Source organism: Sus scrofa, chromosome 18, assembly GCF_000003025.6.
Source record: "Sus scrofa isolate TJ Tabasco breed Duroc chromosome 18, Sscrofa11.1, whole genome shotgun sequence".
NCBI lineage: Eukaryota > Metazoa > Chordata > Mammalia > Artiodactyla > Suidae > Sus > Sus scrofa.
In genome coordinates, this window is record NC_010460.4 from 46,653,638 (window position 1) to 46,669,120 (window position 15,483).

The window sequence follows — 15,483 nt, forward strand, 5'->3', positions numbered from 1 at the left end:
GGATTCCCAAACCATTTTTTTTTTTTTTCACCTGAGTTACACTGCTTTTGATGGGTCTACAAGCAAAGCCTTGTGGGTCATGTAAGACTGTGTATCATGTCCCGAGAGCAATGGGAAGCCATCAGAGGGTTTTAAATAGAGGAGTGCCTTATATTTATCAAGTGCACTTGACCCAATAGAACGAGGAGTAGCTCCTAATGTTGAGAACTTGGATGAAGTTTGGCGAAGAGCATTATAATGATTATGTGTTTGAAATAAGTCATGACAAGTAAGTTTTAGAAACTGTTTAGAGGAGGAAGAGCCTAGTTAAACATGAATTAGATCTTCTTAATTACTATTCAATCTAACAGCACATAACTATACTAAAAGAGAAATAGCCCAGTAATAGTTCTTATGATCATTTTGAATGAGTTAATTTTTGCAGTAATTGCACTGCTAAAAAAATTGTACTCTTGGAAGAAACTCATGGTGAGAGAAGCAGAAGCTGACATATCAGTCTTTGATATGGAAGTACAGTAGGCAGACATGAACTTTCCCAGATTAGAAACAAATGTGTATTGGAAGTTGAAATATAAAGCATTTCTCCATTTATCTTCTTGACTAAAGGGAGAAAAAAGCATCATACACATTGTAGATCATTTGAGTTTTAGGCCGATGATTTGAAAAACATTTTTATCATAATTCAGTGGCTCTTTCTGAATATCCAGATGTTAATGATGGTTCCCCGCTATGTGATTAGGAATGAATCTGCCAAGAAAAAAATGAAACCTTTTCTCTTGGGGGAAGTTGAGTTACTTCTGTTATTTTCCCAGGCTTCCTGGGGAAGTCTATCAACATAGGAATAAATGATGGGAACGGGAGTCTGGCTGGTCACCACGGAATTATCAGCCTTGTTTTCTGAGTTCAACCTTCATTATTTACACACTCAGCTTGAAATACGATAAACGTAGTAACTTTGCAATGATTTTATTCCTTGAAATCCACCAGCCTATAGATTTTGAAGTTGAAAATTCTATGCTGTTTGGATAAAACTTTCTGTGGTCAATGGTTGTGAAAGTCATGACTCTTGCCTAAACTAAGACATAATATGATTAACAACTGGGGATTCCCCCGTTTAGTTTACATTTTTCTTGGGAGAAAAATATCATTCTTTGATAGAAACATTTAAGAATTGCAATGCTCTCTTAGAGATGCCCAAGAACCAGCTTGGATAATTTTTGTTTTATTGCTCTATGCCACTTACTTTTAATTTTCTTTAGTATTGAAGGTCCCATTCTAGGGTTGTCTTTGGTCTAGAATCCCTTTCAGAATAATTATGTTCAAGCATTAGCTTTAAAATACTCTACTTGGTCTTTATTTATTTTTATAATCCTCATTTATAGAATTATAAAATAAATAAAGACCAAGTAGAGTATTTTAAGAGCTGAAGCATTTCTGGTATAATAGCTAAAAAATAAAGAGACATCTGCAACAAGTTATTTCTTTTTTTCCTTTTTATTTTTTTGTTTTTTTTGCTCTTGAGGGGCTGCACCTGCAGCATATGGAGGTTCCCAGGCTAGGGGTCGAATTGGAGCTACAGCTGCCGGCCTATGCCACGGCCACAGCTACAAAGGATCCAAACCATGTCTGCAACCTACACTGCAGCTCATGGCAATGCTGGATCCTTAACCCACTGATTGAGGCCAGGGATTGAACCCACATCCTCATGGATACTAGTCGGATTTGTTTCTGCTGCATCGCAAGGGGAACTCCTACAATGACCTCCTTCTATACATCACTCTTTTTTTTCAGTCAACAAGCATTTATTGAGGGTATCTTTAGTGATTTGCTCTGAAATCAGAGCTTTCAAAAACAGAAACTTATCATCTGAGAAATGGGAAGGTTATTACTCTTTCAGCAGCAGCAGTTATTGGACATTTAATAGGTATAGCATTTTGCAAAGGAGCAGAAGTTAAAAACAGTAGTAACAACAACAAACTTACTTCATATACATATACACAGAGATGAAGAAGCAGAGGCTTACTAGAATTAATTAATTGCCCAACACACACAACAACCAGTGACAAAGCCAGGACACCATCTCAGGGAATCTGCTCTAGAGCCATCTTTTCAGGACTTTTTCAGTGGGAACCCTCTAGATCAGATGCCCTCAAAACATGCTTCATGGATTGCTTTCTGGGACCCACAAGATTAAAATTTTTTCATGTTAATATTAAGATGGTACCTGCCTTTTTTCACTGGCTGATATTTACACCAAAGGTGCAAAAACAATGGCAGGTAAGCCTACAGCCTCCTTAGCAAGAATCAAGGGCTGGCATCAAACTGTACCAGTGGCCGCTGTGTTCTTCACTGCACATACTTTCAGGGGTGAAAGCCAGTTTCACTTAAGAAGTCCTTAGTGAATGAGCAAAAAAATTATTACTTTTACTACATCTTGACCTTTAAGCACACATATTTTGAATATTCTGAGACAAACTGGGACATGCATGGAAGCCCTTCTGCACACTGGAGCACGGTGGTCGTCTTGAAGAAAAGCTCAAGACTTGTGATAGTTTGAGTTGTCAGCTGAATAGTTAATACTTTCATGAAGCCACATTTTCACTTGAAAATATAATAGACATACTAGGATATTTAGTGTTGGCATATTTAGTATATCTTTTTATAAGAACAAATAAGTTAAGCTTACTGTGCCAAGGAAATGACTGAAAATGTTTAAGGCTAATAGTAAATCTGAGCTTTCAAGAGAAATTAGAATTTTGGAAAAACTATATTCATCACTACCAGCTCAATAGCTTCAGAATACCTCAAGACTTTTCTGATGGCACAGAGGTATTAGTAACATGTAACTTTTTAAAACTGTAAACTCAAATGTGCCAACATTTGGAAGAGTGTATAACTTAGTGAATCCATATTTCCCCAATAACCTATGTTTGATGTTAAAAAAAAATCGTGCGTGGGTAAAACGGTCATTCAAGTAGAAAATGGATTTTAATGTAACAGAGTAGCTAAAGTTAAGTTGCATAGTTTCATATTCCACTACATAACAAACCATAAGAAACTATTACTTGTTGGGTTTTGGTGTAGTATGAAAGAAGACCCACAATTATCTGATAAAGTTATCAAAATACTCCTTATGTTTCTAACACTTAACCAGGAAGCTGGATATTCTTTACATACTTCAATCAAAACAACATGTACTTCTCTTTTTTGTCTTTTTTAGGGCAGCACTGTGGCATATGGAAGTTCCCAGGCTAGGGGTTGAATCGGAGCTATGGCTGCTGGCCTGTGCCACAGCAACTCGGGATCCAAGCCACATCTGTGACCTACAGATCCTGACCCACCGAGCGAGGCTGGGGATCAAACCTGTATCCTCATGGAGGTTTCATTTCTGCTGCATCACAATAGGAACACTCGTAACTATTTTTAAGTGTACCACTCAGTAGTGTTAAATACATTCTCATTTGTGCAACCAATCTCTAGAACTCTTTTCATCTCGCATAACTGAAACTCTATACCCATTAAACAACAACCCCCATTTGTCTCTTCCTCCCCAGGCCCTCCCCCACCATTCTACTTTCTTGATGAATTTAACTACTTTAGGTACCATGTAAAAGTGGAACTATATAGTATTTATTTTTTATGACTAGCTTATTTCACTTGGTAAACTTTGTCTCAGGAGGGATTTTAATAAAAAATTTTATTTATATTAGCCTGTGTTTATTATTGTCATTTTTATGAACAATAAAGACTTTAAAGTTCTAATACAATAAATACAGATAGATCTAACCCACATAACTTTTTGGGATTCTCAATAATTTCTCAGCATATAAAGGGGCCCTGAAACCAAAAGTTTGAAAGCCACTCTTCTAGATACCTTGTAGCACTGCATGCTTATCATCTGTATGGTTCAGAGAGGTTGAGTGATTTCTCAACATTCTACAGCTAAGAAGTGCTACCTCTTCCTGAAGCTTCCCTAACAGAATTAAGTGCTTTCTCTTCTGTCCTGCTTAAAGCTTCATAAAAACCTCTATTGTGCCACTAACTGCATTATGATACTTTTTAATTCTAATGTTTTCCTTCCTATCCTAGGATGACTATCATGGCAGGGTAATACTCATTTTTGTATACATATTAATTTTGTATCTGTATTAACTCAGTATTATAAGGGAATGATTAATGAAATCCAGATGGCAGCCAACAAACATTGAAAGTTACAGATCAACTCATGGTGTAAGTGCATAATGTCTAATTTTAAGGGTTTCTGGAATGAATGTTTTTAATAGCTATTATATGGTTTAATGTGTTTGGGAAGAAACGACTTACATATTGAACTTGTCATTTCACAGATTTTATTGTTTAGTATGAACATCAAGTTAAATGTTAAGTAAATAATATTGTAATGAACACAATGGAAAGGCAAAAAACTGTGATGGTGGTACTTCAAGGCTGAAATTTTGAAAGCTTTATTTTAGTTCCAAATTGCATTTCCTCTGACAAGTGAATTTTCCTGTTATCTCCTTTTGTACGTCTGCTGATAAGAAGACTACTGCTTGAGAGTCCTTGAAACTTCCATTATATGTGCAAGTATGAATTAATATAGCATATAAGAATTACATAAGACTTGAAAGCCAGTGCTAATATATCCTAATAATTATTTTTTTAAACCTCATCTTTTCTTGACAATGACTTTATTTTCACTTGTTGAAAACATGGTTTAAAAGTCTTTCTCGGAGTTCCCATCGTGGCTCAGTGGTTAACGAATCCAACTAGGAACCATGAGGTTGCGGGTTTGGTCCCTGCCCTTGCTCAGTGGGTTAATGATCCGGCATTGCCAAGAGCTGAGGTGTAGGTTGCAGACGCGGCTCAGATCCCGCGTTGCTGTGGCTCTGGCGTAGGCCGGTGGCTACAGCTCCGATTCGACCCCTAGCCTGGGAACATCCATATGCCTCAAGAGCGGCCCTAGAAAAGGCAAAAAGACAAAAAAAAAAAAAAAAAAAAAAAAAAAAAAAAAAGAAAAAAAAAGAAAGAAAAGTCTTTCTTTAGGGATGTTCTCACTTTCTCTAAAGACATGGAGCCATTGAGGAAACCTCTTGAACTTGATTAAGAACAGTCTGTGTTAAAGACCACTATTGGAATGACACATTAAACCTTCATACTCTCCATATTTTATTAGTGATAAATATCGTTAATAAATATAGATGTTGCCATGATAAAGCAACCTTCAGTGCTATAAATGTTGCTTTCCTATGACTATGATTTAGATATTTATTTAATACAATTTTTGGTTTTGTTTTTATCTATAGCAATGGCATGTGGAAGTTCTTGGGCCAGGGACTGAACCTAGGCCACAGCAGTGACAATGCCAGATCCTTAACCCAGTGAACCACCAGGGAACTCCAGATTTGGGTATTTATTGAACTAGGACTATTGCTAGCCTGAAATGACTAGTGTTAGGGGTCTAAATCAGGCAGGATCTCAGAAGACCTTAATCTCCGTAGGTAAGAGTGTCTGGGAAATGTGCCTTTTGTGGGACTCCATGGAGTAAGCATTTGGTCTTCTGCATACTTGGTCCCGACTTACCTCCTCCATGCTGACCACTCTGGTCACAGGCCGAGACTCTAACTAGAATGAGAGGCCAGACATTAGTTCCTGCAGCATTCAGACCAGTTGCAGGTCTCCTCTCTATGTCCCCCCGAAGAGTCTGGGGGAAATGCAGTATGAATAGTGTCAACCTCCTGGAAACCTGGTCCAGGGATCAGAATTTTTTGGAAGAGATTTGGCTTGATTTTCTTTTTTAAATTTTTATTTATTTATTTAATTACTCAAATGAATTTATCACATCTGTAGTTGTATAATGATCATAACAATCTGATTTCACAGGATTTCCGTCCCACAGCCCAAGCACATCCCTCCACACCCCAAACTGTCTCCTCTGGAGACCATAAGATTTCAATGTCTGTAAGTCAGCATCTGTTCTGCAAAGAAGTTCCGTCTGTCCTTTTTTCAGATTCCACATGTCAGTGAAAGCATTTGATGTTGGTGTTCATTGTATGGCTGACTTCACTTAGCATGATAATTTCTAGGTCCATCCATGTTGCTAAAAATGCTGGTATTTTGTTCCTTTTAATGGCTGAGTAATCTTCCATTGTGTATATGTACCACATCTTCTTTATCTGCTCCTCTGTCGATGGACATTTAGGTTGTTTTCATGTCTTGGCTATTGCAAATAGTGCCACAATGAACAATGGAGTACATGTCTTTGCGAGTTGTGGTTTTCTCTGGATGGATGCCCAGGAGTGGGATTGCTGGATCAAATGGTAGTTCCATTTTCAGTTTTCTGAGGAATCTCCATACTGTTTTCAACAGTGGTTGCACCAATTTACAATCCCACCAACAGTGTACTAGTGTTCATTTTTCTCCAAGCATCTCCAGCACTTACTGTTTGTAGACTTTTGATGATGGCCATTCTGGCTGGTGTCAGGTGGTACCTCAGAGTGGTTTTGATTTGCATCTCTCTAATAATGAGTGATGTTGAACATCTTTTCATGTTTTTTTCGGGCCTCTGTATGTCTTCTTGGAGAACTGTCTGTTTAGATCTTCTGCCCATTTTTGGATGGGTTGTTTGTTTTTTTGGTATGGAGCTGCAGAAGGTGTTTATCAAATTTGGAGATTAATCCCATGTCAGTCGATTCACTTGCAAAGGTTTTCTCCCATTCTGTGGGTTGTCTTTTCATTTTGTTTAGGGTTTCCTTTGCTGTGCAGAAACTTTTAAGTTTGATTAGGTCCCATTTGTTTATTTTTGTTTTTATTGTCATATTCTAAGAGGTGGATCTGAGAAGATGTTGCTGTCGTTTATGCCAGAGAGTGTTTGGCCTATGTTTTCCTCTAGAGTTGGATAGTGTCTGCTCTTATATCTAGGTCTTTAATCCATTTGGAGTTTATTTTTGTGTATGGTGTTAGGGAGTGCTCTAATTTCATTCTTTTCCATGTGGCTGTCCAGTTTTCCCAGCACCACTTATTGAACAAGCTGTCCTTTCTCCATTGTATATTCTTGCCTCCTTTGTCATAGATTAGTTGGCTGTAGGTGTGTGGGTTTAATTCTGGGCTTTCTCTCCTGTTCCACTGATTTAGATTTCTGTTTTTGTTCCAGTACCATACAGTTTTGATGATTGTTGCTTTGTAGTATAGTCTGAAGTCCGGGAGCCTGATGCCTCCAGCTCCATTTTTCTTTTTCACGATGTCTTTGGCTATTCTGGGTCTTTTGTGCTTCCAAACTTTAAAATATTTTGTTGGAGTTCTGTGAAAAATGTCCTTGGTGATTTGATAGGGATTGCATTGAATCTGTAGATTGCCTTAGGTAGCATAGTCATTTTGATAATATTAACTCTTCCAGTTCATGAGCATGGTATTATCTTTCCATCTATTTATGTCATCTTTGATTTCTTTCATCACTGACTTATAGTTTTCAGAGTACAGGTCTTTTGTCTCTTTAGATAGGTTTACTACTAGGTATTTTATTCTTTTGGATGCGATGGTAAACGGGATGCTTCCCTAATTTCTCTTTCTGCTCTTTCATTGTTAGTGCATAGAAATGCTGTTGATTTCTGTGTATTAATTTTGTATCCTGCGACTTTGCCAAATTCATGGATGAGCTCTAACAGTTTTCTTTAGAGTCTTTAGGATTCTCTAGGTATAGTATTATGTCATCTGCAAATAGGGATAGTTTTACTTCTTCCTTTCCAATTTGGATTCCTTTTATTTCTTTTATTTCTCTGATTGCTGTGGCTAGGACTTCCAGAACGATGTTGAAGAGTAGTGGCGAGAACGGGCATCCTTGTCTTGTTCCTGATCTCAGCAGGAATTCTTTGAGCTTTTCACCATTGAGAATGATGTTTGCTGTGGGTTTGTCATATATGGCCTTTATTATTTGAAGTAGGTTCCTGCTATGCCCACTTTCTGAAGGGTTTTTATCAGAAATGGGTGTTGGATTTTGTCAAAGGCTTTTTCCGTGTCTATTGAGAGGATCATATGGATTTTATTCTTCAGTTTGTTAAACTGTAAGTCAGTTCATCAGCTGCACTAATGGATTTGCAGATATTGAAGAATTCTTGCATCCCTGGGATAAATCCCAGTTGATCATGATGTACAATCCTTTTAATGTATTGTTGGGTGTGGTTTGCGAGTATTTTGTTGAGGATTTTTGCGTTGATGTTCATTAGTGAAATTGGCCTGAAGTTTTCCTTTTTTTGTGGTATCTTTGTCTGGTTTTGGTATCAGGGTGATGGTGGCCTCATAGAATGAGTTTGGGAGTATCCCTTCCTCTGCAATTTTTTGAAATAGTTTCAGAAGGAGAGGTGTTAGCTCTTCTCTAAATGTTTGGTAGAATTTGCCTATGAAGCCATCTGGTCCTGGACTTTTGTTTGTTGGAAGTTTTTTAATCACAGTTTCAATTTCAGTTCTTGTGATGGGTCCATTCATCTTTTCTATTTCATCTTGGTTTAGTCTTGGAAGATTGTACTTTTCTAAGAATTTGTCCATTTCTTCTAGGTTTTCCTTTTGATTGGCATATAGTTGTGTATAGTAGTCTCTTATGATCCTTTGTATTTCTGTGGTGTCCCTGTTACTTCTCCTTTTTCATTTCTAATTTTACTGATTTGAGTCCTCTCTCTTTTTTGGTTGCTAAGTCTGGCTAGGGGGTTATCAATTTTGTTGATCTTTTCAAAGAATGGCTTTTCATTTATGATCTTTTCTATGGTTTTCTTTGTTTCTATTTCATTGATTTCTGCTCTGATCTTATGATTTCTTTCCTTCTACTAACTTTAGGTCTTGTCTGTTCTCTCTCGAGCTGCTTTAGATGTAAAGTTAGCTTGTTTATTTGGGCTTTTTCTTGTTTCCTGAGGTGGGCTTGTATTGCTATAAACTTTCCTCTTAGAATGGATTTTGCTGCATCCCATAGGTTTTGGAGTGTCGTATCTTCATTGTCATTTGCTTCTAGGTATTTTTTAATTTCCTCTTTGATTTCTTCAGTGATCCATTGGTTGTTTATAGTAGCATGTTGTTGAGTCTCCACGTGTTTGCGTTTTTTGCAGTTTTCTTGTTGTTGATTTCCAGTTGTATAGCATTGTGGTTGGAAAAGATGCTTGATATGATTTCAGTTTTCTTAAAGTGACTGAGGTTGGATTTGTAGCCCAGGATGTGATCAGTCTTAGAGAATGTTCCATGGCACTTGAGAAGAATGTGTGTTCTGTTGCTTTTGGATGGAATGTCCTATAAGTATCTATTAAGTCCATCTGGTTTAATGCATCATTCAGGGCCTGTGTTTCCTTATTGATTTTCTGTCTGGTTGATCTGTCCATTGCTGTAATTGGGTGTTAAAGTCCCCACTATTATTGTGTTATTGTCTTTCTCCTTTTAAGTTGTTACAGTTACCTTATATATTTGGTGAACCTGTGTTGGGTGCATAGATATTTAAAATTGTTATATCTTCTTCTTGGATTGATCCTTTGATCATTATGTAATGACCTTCTTTGTCCCTTAAGATACTCTTCATTTTAAAGTATATTTTGTCTGATATGAGTATTGCTACTCCGCTTTCTTTTGATCCCCGTTTGTGTGAAATATTTTCTTCCATCCTCTCACTTTCAATTTGTATGTTTCTTTAGAAGTGAAGTGGGTTCTCGAAGACAACATATGTATGGATCTTGTTTTTGTATCCATTCAGCCAGAATGGGGTTGAGGCATTTAGTCCATTAACATTTAAGGTAATTATTGATATGTATGTTCTCTTGCCATTTTATTAATTGCTTTGGATTTGTTTTTGCTGCTCTTTTTTCTTCCCTTCTTCTCTTGTTCTCTCTCTTCTGGTTTGATGGTCATCTTTAGTGTTGTATTTGAGTTGATTTTTCTTTGTTTGTGTATCAATTGTAGATTTTTGGTTTGCAGTTATTCTGAAATTTTGATATAAGAGTCTATATGTATATGAGATGTTTTAAGTTGTTCCCTAATTGCAAGTTCATCTCCAGTGTCCGCATTTGTACCCACCTCTTCTCTTGATTTCTGATTTTGGTGGTATAATTGTGCGTGGATGATTTCATATCTTTACTGTATATATACCTTTACTGGTGAGCCTTGTCATTTGTGGAATTTTGGTTTCCTGTTGCTGTCTCTTTCTGTCTAGAGAAGTTCCTTTAGTATTTGTTGTAAGGCTGGTTTAGCATTGCTGAATTCTCTCAGCTTTTGCTTATCTGTGAAGGTTTTGGTTTCTCCTTCAAATCTGAATGAAAGCCTTGCTGGGTAAAGTAATCTTGGTTGGAGATTTTTTTCCTTTCATCATGTTAAGTATATCATGCCACTCCCTTGTGGCCTGCAGCGTTTCTGCTGAAAAATCTGCCGATAACCTTATTGGGGTTCCCTTGTATGTTACTTGTTTCTTTCCCTAGCTGCTTTCAGTATTTTCTCTTTGTCTTTAATTTTGGTCAGTTTGATTAGTATGTGTCTCGGGGTGTTCCTCCTTGGGTTTATTTTGTATGGTACTCGTTGTGCCTCCTGGATTTGAGTGAGTGGTTCCTTTCCCACGTTAGGAAAGTTTTCAGTATTATCTCTTGGAATATTTTTTCTGTCTCCTTCTCTCTCTCTTCTCCTTCTGGCACCCCTATAATATGGATGTTGGTGTGGTTAACATTGTCCCAGAGTTCCCTGAGACTCTTCATTTGTTTTCAATCTTTTTTCTCTTTTCGTTCTGCATCCATAATTTCCACTAATCTGTCCTCCACCTCGCTTATTCGTTCTTCTGCCTCCTGTATTCTGCTGTTAGCTGCTTCTAGTGAATTTTTTATTTCAGTTATTGTATTTTGCATCTCTTCTTGTTTCAGTTTGATATCTTGTATCTCTTTAGTTAGTGTTTCCTGTAAGTTATCCATCTTTGCCTCCAGTTTGTTTCCAATGTCTTGCATCATCTTTAGCATCAACAATCTAAAATCTTTTTCCTGGAGGCTGAGAATCTCCTAATGGCTTAGCTGTTTTTCTGGGGTTTTTCCTTTCTCCCTCATCTGAGTTATAGTTCTCTGTCTTTTCATTTTTATAGGTTTTTTGGTGTGGTGACCTTTTTACAGATAGTAGAGTTGTAGCCTCTCTTACTTCTGGTGTCTGCCCCTTGTGGCTGAAGTCGGTATGGGGGGCTTGCTGTAGGCTTCCTGATGGGAGGGGCTGATGCCTGCCCACTGGTAGGTGGAGCTGATTCTAATCCCTCTGGTGGGTGGGGCTTAGTCTCTGGCTGGAATTAGTGGCAGCTGTGTGCCTGAGGGTCTTTAGGCAGCCTGTTTACTGAGGGGCAGGTCTGTGATCCCACCTGGATGTTGTTTGCCCTGGGGCTTCTCAGCAGCTGACTGACAGGTGTGGCCAGATTTTCCCAAAATGGCCACCTCTGGAGAAAGGCACACTGCTGAATATTCCTGAGATCTTTGCTTTCAATGTCCTTCCCTCAGAACATGGCTTGATTTTCTGTATCTAATTGCGATTAATTGTGAAAATCACAGATTGAATGGAAAGAGAATCAAAGACAAAACTATTTAACACACTTTTTTCATAGTTGAAGAAACAGAGAACTAGAGGCTAAGTGACTGGCCCAAGCTGACCATGAATTGATGGCAGAACTAAAACCGGGCCTTTTACTGGTAGTTTAGTCTGAATGTTTACGACACTTCTTGGAGGCAGCTCTAGAGCATATAGTGAAGTGGGATCAACCCCACCCCAAGTCATTCTCTCTCTCTCTCACATGCACACACAGTATTCAAGTGTCAGTTCTAGCTCTCAGCAGCTGTGTGACTTTGCTTGATCACTTATGGATGCTAAATTCCTCTGCTGGCTGTTGCATGGGTTCCCTGAGACTATGTTATGTAGAAGCGCACTGTGAGGTGTAAAATACCATTCTCATGTAATGTAGTGCTTGCAACAGAGGATTTTAAAGAGAAGCTCTGACATGTTTTAGTTCATTCAGTTTTGCATACAGATACAAGAAATTTCATGGGGTTGTGAATCCTGTTGTCTGCTCTCCTTTGCATAACTCACAACGCTGTAATTACAATTTCATTATAACCAAAAGGTAGGCCTCTCCCTTTCTCATCTTTGGAAGCCTTGTAAGCCAAATTCTCAACTTCACACCTTTCTGGAGGTCCCCTTGGACCTTCAGTTAAATGTTATTTCAAAGCTAGTCTAAAAAAGAGTTTAAAGGTATCGAAATGTTTAAGAAAAATATACTTTTGCTTTCTGCCTGTTCTTTCATTCTGCACTATTTGGCAAGCTTGTTTCATTGGCTAGAGCTGTGGGCTGTGGGTTAGAGAATGGGCTGGGTTTTGATCCTGGTCTGCTCTGTGTCCCTTTGGATCTGTGTAAAATAAGAAGGTTGGCTCAGAGGACCACTTAGTCCTGTCCTAGCTAGCTCTGGCTGCCAGAACAAAATACCATAGACTAGGTGGCTTAAACAACAGATATGTTATTTTCTTACAGTTCTGGAAGATAAACATCTGAGATGTGGGTGCCAGCATGCCTGGGTTCTGGTTGGAGCTTTCTTCTTGGCTTGCAGATGGCTGCTTTTCCACTGTTGTCCTCACACGGCAGGGAGAGACAGCAGTTTGAAGAGAGAGTTTTTGTTTTGTTCTGCGACTTCACTTTTTATTTTCTACATGATTTAAAAGATAAAGGCATACAAAACAATTATAAATCTATGTTATAGGGCACACAATATATAACGATATAATTTGTGACATTAATAACATAAGAGAACAGAATTTTACAGGAATAGGGACTTCGTATGCTATTGAAGTTAAGCTGGTATCTATCTATTCAAACAAGAATGTTATAAACCTAAGATGAGTATAATTCCCATGGTAACTATTAAAAAACACTTAAATATACACAAAGAGAAATGAGAAGAGAATCAAAATGGTTCATTACCAGAAAATCAACTTAACACTAAAGAAGAGAGTAATGGAGAAAATGAGAGACAAAAAGGTAAAAGTTATAAAGAAAAATAACAAAATGGCATAAGTCCTTCCTTATACTAATTGCTTTAAATGTAAATGGATCAGACTCTCCACAGAAAAGGCTTGGGCCTTGCAAAGCAGATGAGGCTGATGGTTTGGTCCTGTGGACTTAGGTGCACCTGCTCTGAAGGGGCTCTTTAATCAATGGTCAGTTATTAAACATCTCTATCGAATGGCTGTTGTGGGGAAACAAAGATGAATAGATCTCTCTCCACAGAGCTCACATTCCAGTTGAAGAGGCAAATGTGAATAACTGCAATTAAAAAATACTGTAGGAGTTCTTGTTGTGGCTCAGTGGGTTAACAACCTGGAATAATGTCTGTGAGGATACAGGTACAATCCCTGGCCTTGCTCCAGTGGGTTAAGGATCTGGCATTGCTGCAAGCTGCAGCATAGGTTGCAGATGTGGCTTGGATCCTGTGTTGCCATGGTTGTGGTGCAGGCCAGCAGCTGTAGCTCTGATTCAACCCCTAGCCTGGGAAATTCCATATGCTTCATGTGTCTGTAAAAAGAAAAAAATAGATGCTATTATAGGAGCTCCCTCTTTTTCAAGGCTGTATTATATTCCATTGAATATATATACCACATTTTCTTTATTCCACTTATCTATTGATGAAATTTGCAATAACATGGATAACTCTGGAAGACATTATACTAAATAGAACAAGTCAGTCATAGAAGGACAAATACTGCGTGACTCTCTATATGAGGTATTTAAAATGGTCAAACTGACAGAAGCAGTGAATGGAATGTAGCTGCCAGGGGCTGGGGAGAGGGGAAGATGGGGAGTTGTTCAGTGAGTATAAAATGTCAATTATGAGATAAACATGATCTGGGATCAGAAGATGTGTGATACATACACCCATATATATATATGACACATATACCTCTTTAAACATAAATGGAAACATACCACATACTGTTTCTATGCCTCATATGTTTCACCTAGAAACTTATCTGCCTCTGATTTCATATGTGCTCATATAGAGCTTCCTTAGTCATTATAGCATCATATTATTAATTAATGGGTGTGCCTATTGTGGTAGCCCCTGCTGATGGATAGTTAGATTGCTTTTAAACTCTCACTGCTATAATAATGGTGCAATAATATGTAGCATACATTATTTTACATTTGAGTAAAATACTTGTAAAGGGTAATATGTTTGGAAAAGTGACATTGCTGTATCAACTTGTATATTCATTGAAACTCAGGTAAATATTCCGAAGTTGCTTTTTATGAAGGTCATACCTCTTTCCACTCATACCAGAAATGTATGAGGGTGCCACTCTTACCAACACATTCTGTTTTAAAACTTCTTGGTGTTTTCTAAACTGATTGGTGAAAAAATCTTTTCTCAGAATAGTTATAATTTGTGTTTCCCTGTTATCCTGAAAGAGGTTGAACATCTTAAAAGAGCACTTAAGGAGTTCTCTTGTGGCACAATGGGTTAAGGATCCAGCATTGTCACTGCAGTGGCTTGGGTTGCTGCTGTGGTGCAGGTTTGATCCCCTGGCCCAGAAACTTCCACATTCCACAGGCACGGACAAAAAAACAAACAAAAAGAGCACATTTAATAATCATGTACCATCCCATCCTTTTTGGAATAGGGAGGACAGACGGGAATAATACTTCAGAAGCAAAGGCCTCGGCTGGCTGAAAGATAATTGTAATGCAGTCTTTGAGGAGAAGCACGTGTCTTTTCCCTTTTCATCTTTGCTGGTGCACGAAGCTCACTATTCATGTGTGTCTGGTTGAATCTGTATCACTTTGGTGTAAAAGGGGGAACCTTTTTCATATCCGCCTTTCAAACTTTGATGTTTCCCTTTCAAGGGTTTGAAAGTGCTTTCCTGAAAAATTCAGTTCAAAGAATTCAAGTTTCATTTCTCATTATAATATTATGACTCGAACGACCCATTAAACAATAATACCATTACCGCCGTGACTTTTGGGGTTGTCTTTTCAAAATCATGGTATATCTGTGAGGAAGGTGTCAGAACCACATTGATCTCAGAGTATGGGGAGGAAACAGTCTGTGAAATGCTTGGACTCCAAAGTTTGAAGAAAGTTTCTCAAGAGCCTGTATCTGCTACCAAATTTTTCATATTGCATCAGCCAGTATTAAATGTCACTGAGTTACAGCTCTTTGGTGCATTAACCTTAACTCTAGGACTTTTACCAGAGGAGTTCTGATTGCTGTATCCCATGGGGAACAGTAGTATTATAATGTACATTACATCCAGCATTGAAAATTTTGTTAGAATGAGGCATGATATATCAAGATCTCTAAAAAAAGAATCATTTTTGCAATATGACTTTGTACCCATTACAACTTTCTATAAACATAGATCTATGCATCCAACAAAGAGCATCCAACATGAAGCTTTTTGTACACTCAGATATTTCAAGTTTTAGGATGAAAGTGTTAGTGGCAATAAAGTCTAT

The 15,483-nt window shown here is 37.9% G+C and overlaps 2 long non-coding RNA genes across 5 annotated transcripts in view; one reads left to right on the forward strand and one right to left on the reverse strand.

The window, feature by feature from the left end:
* Positions 1-15,483, forward strand: part of LOC102164754 — a 179,163-nt gene that overhangs the window by 140,315 nt on the left and 23,365 nt on the right. The gene's annotated exons all lie outside the window — the stretch shown is intronic.
* The window catches only part of LOC102165006, a 320,646-nt gene continuing 317,636 nt past the window's right edge, over positions 12,474-15,483 (reverse strand). For all 3 annotated transcript variants that reach the window (XR_002340479.1, XR_002340477.1, XR_002340478.1), the window contains one exon: positions 12,474-12,676. This is a non-coding gene — a long non-coding RNA (uncharacterized LOC102165006). The remainder of the gene's footprint in view (positions 12,677-15,483) is intronic.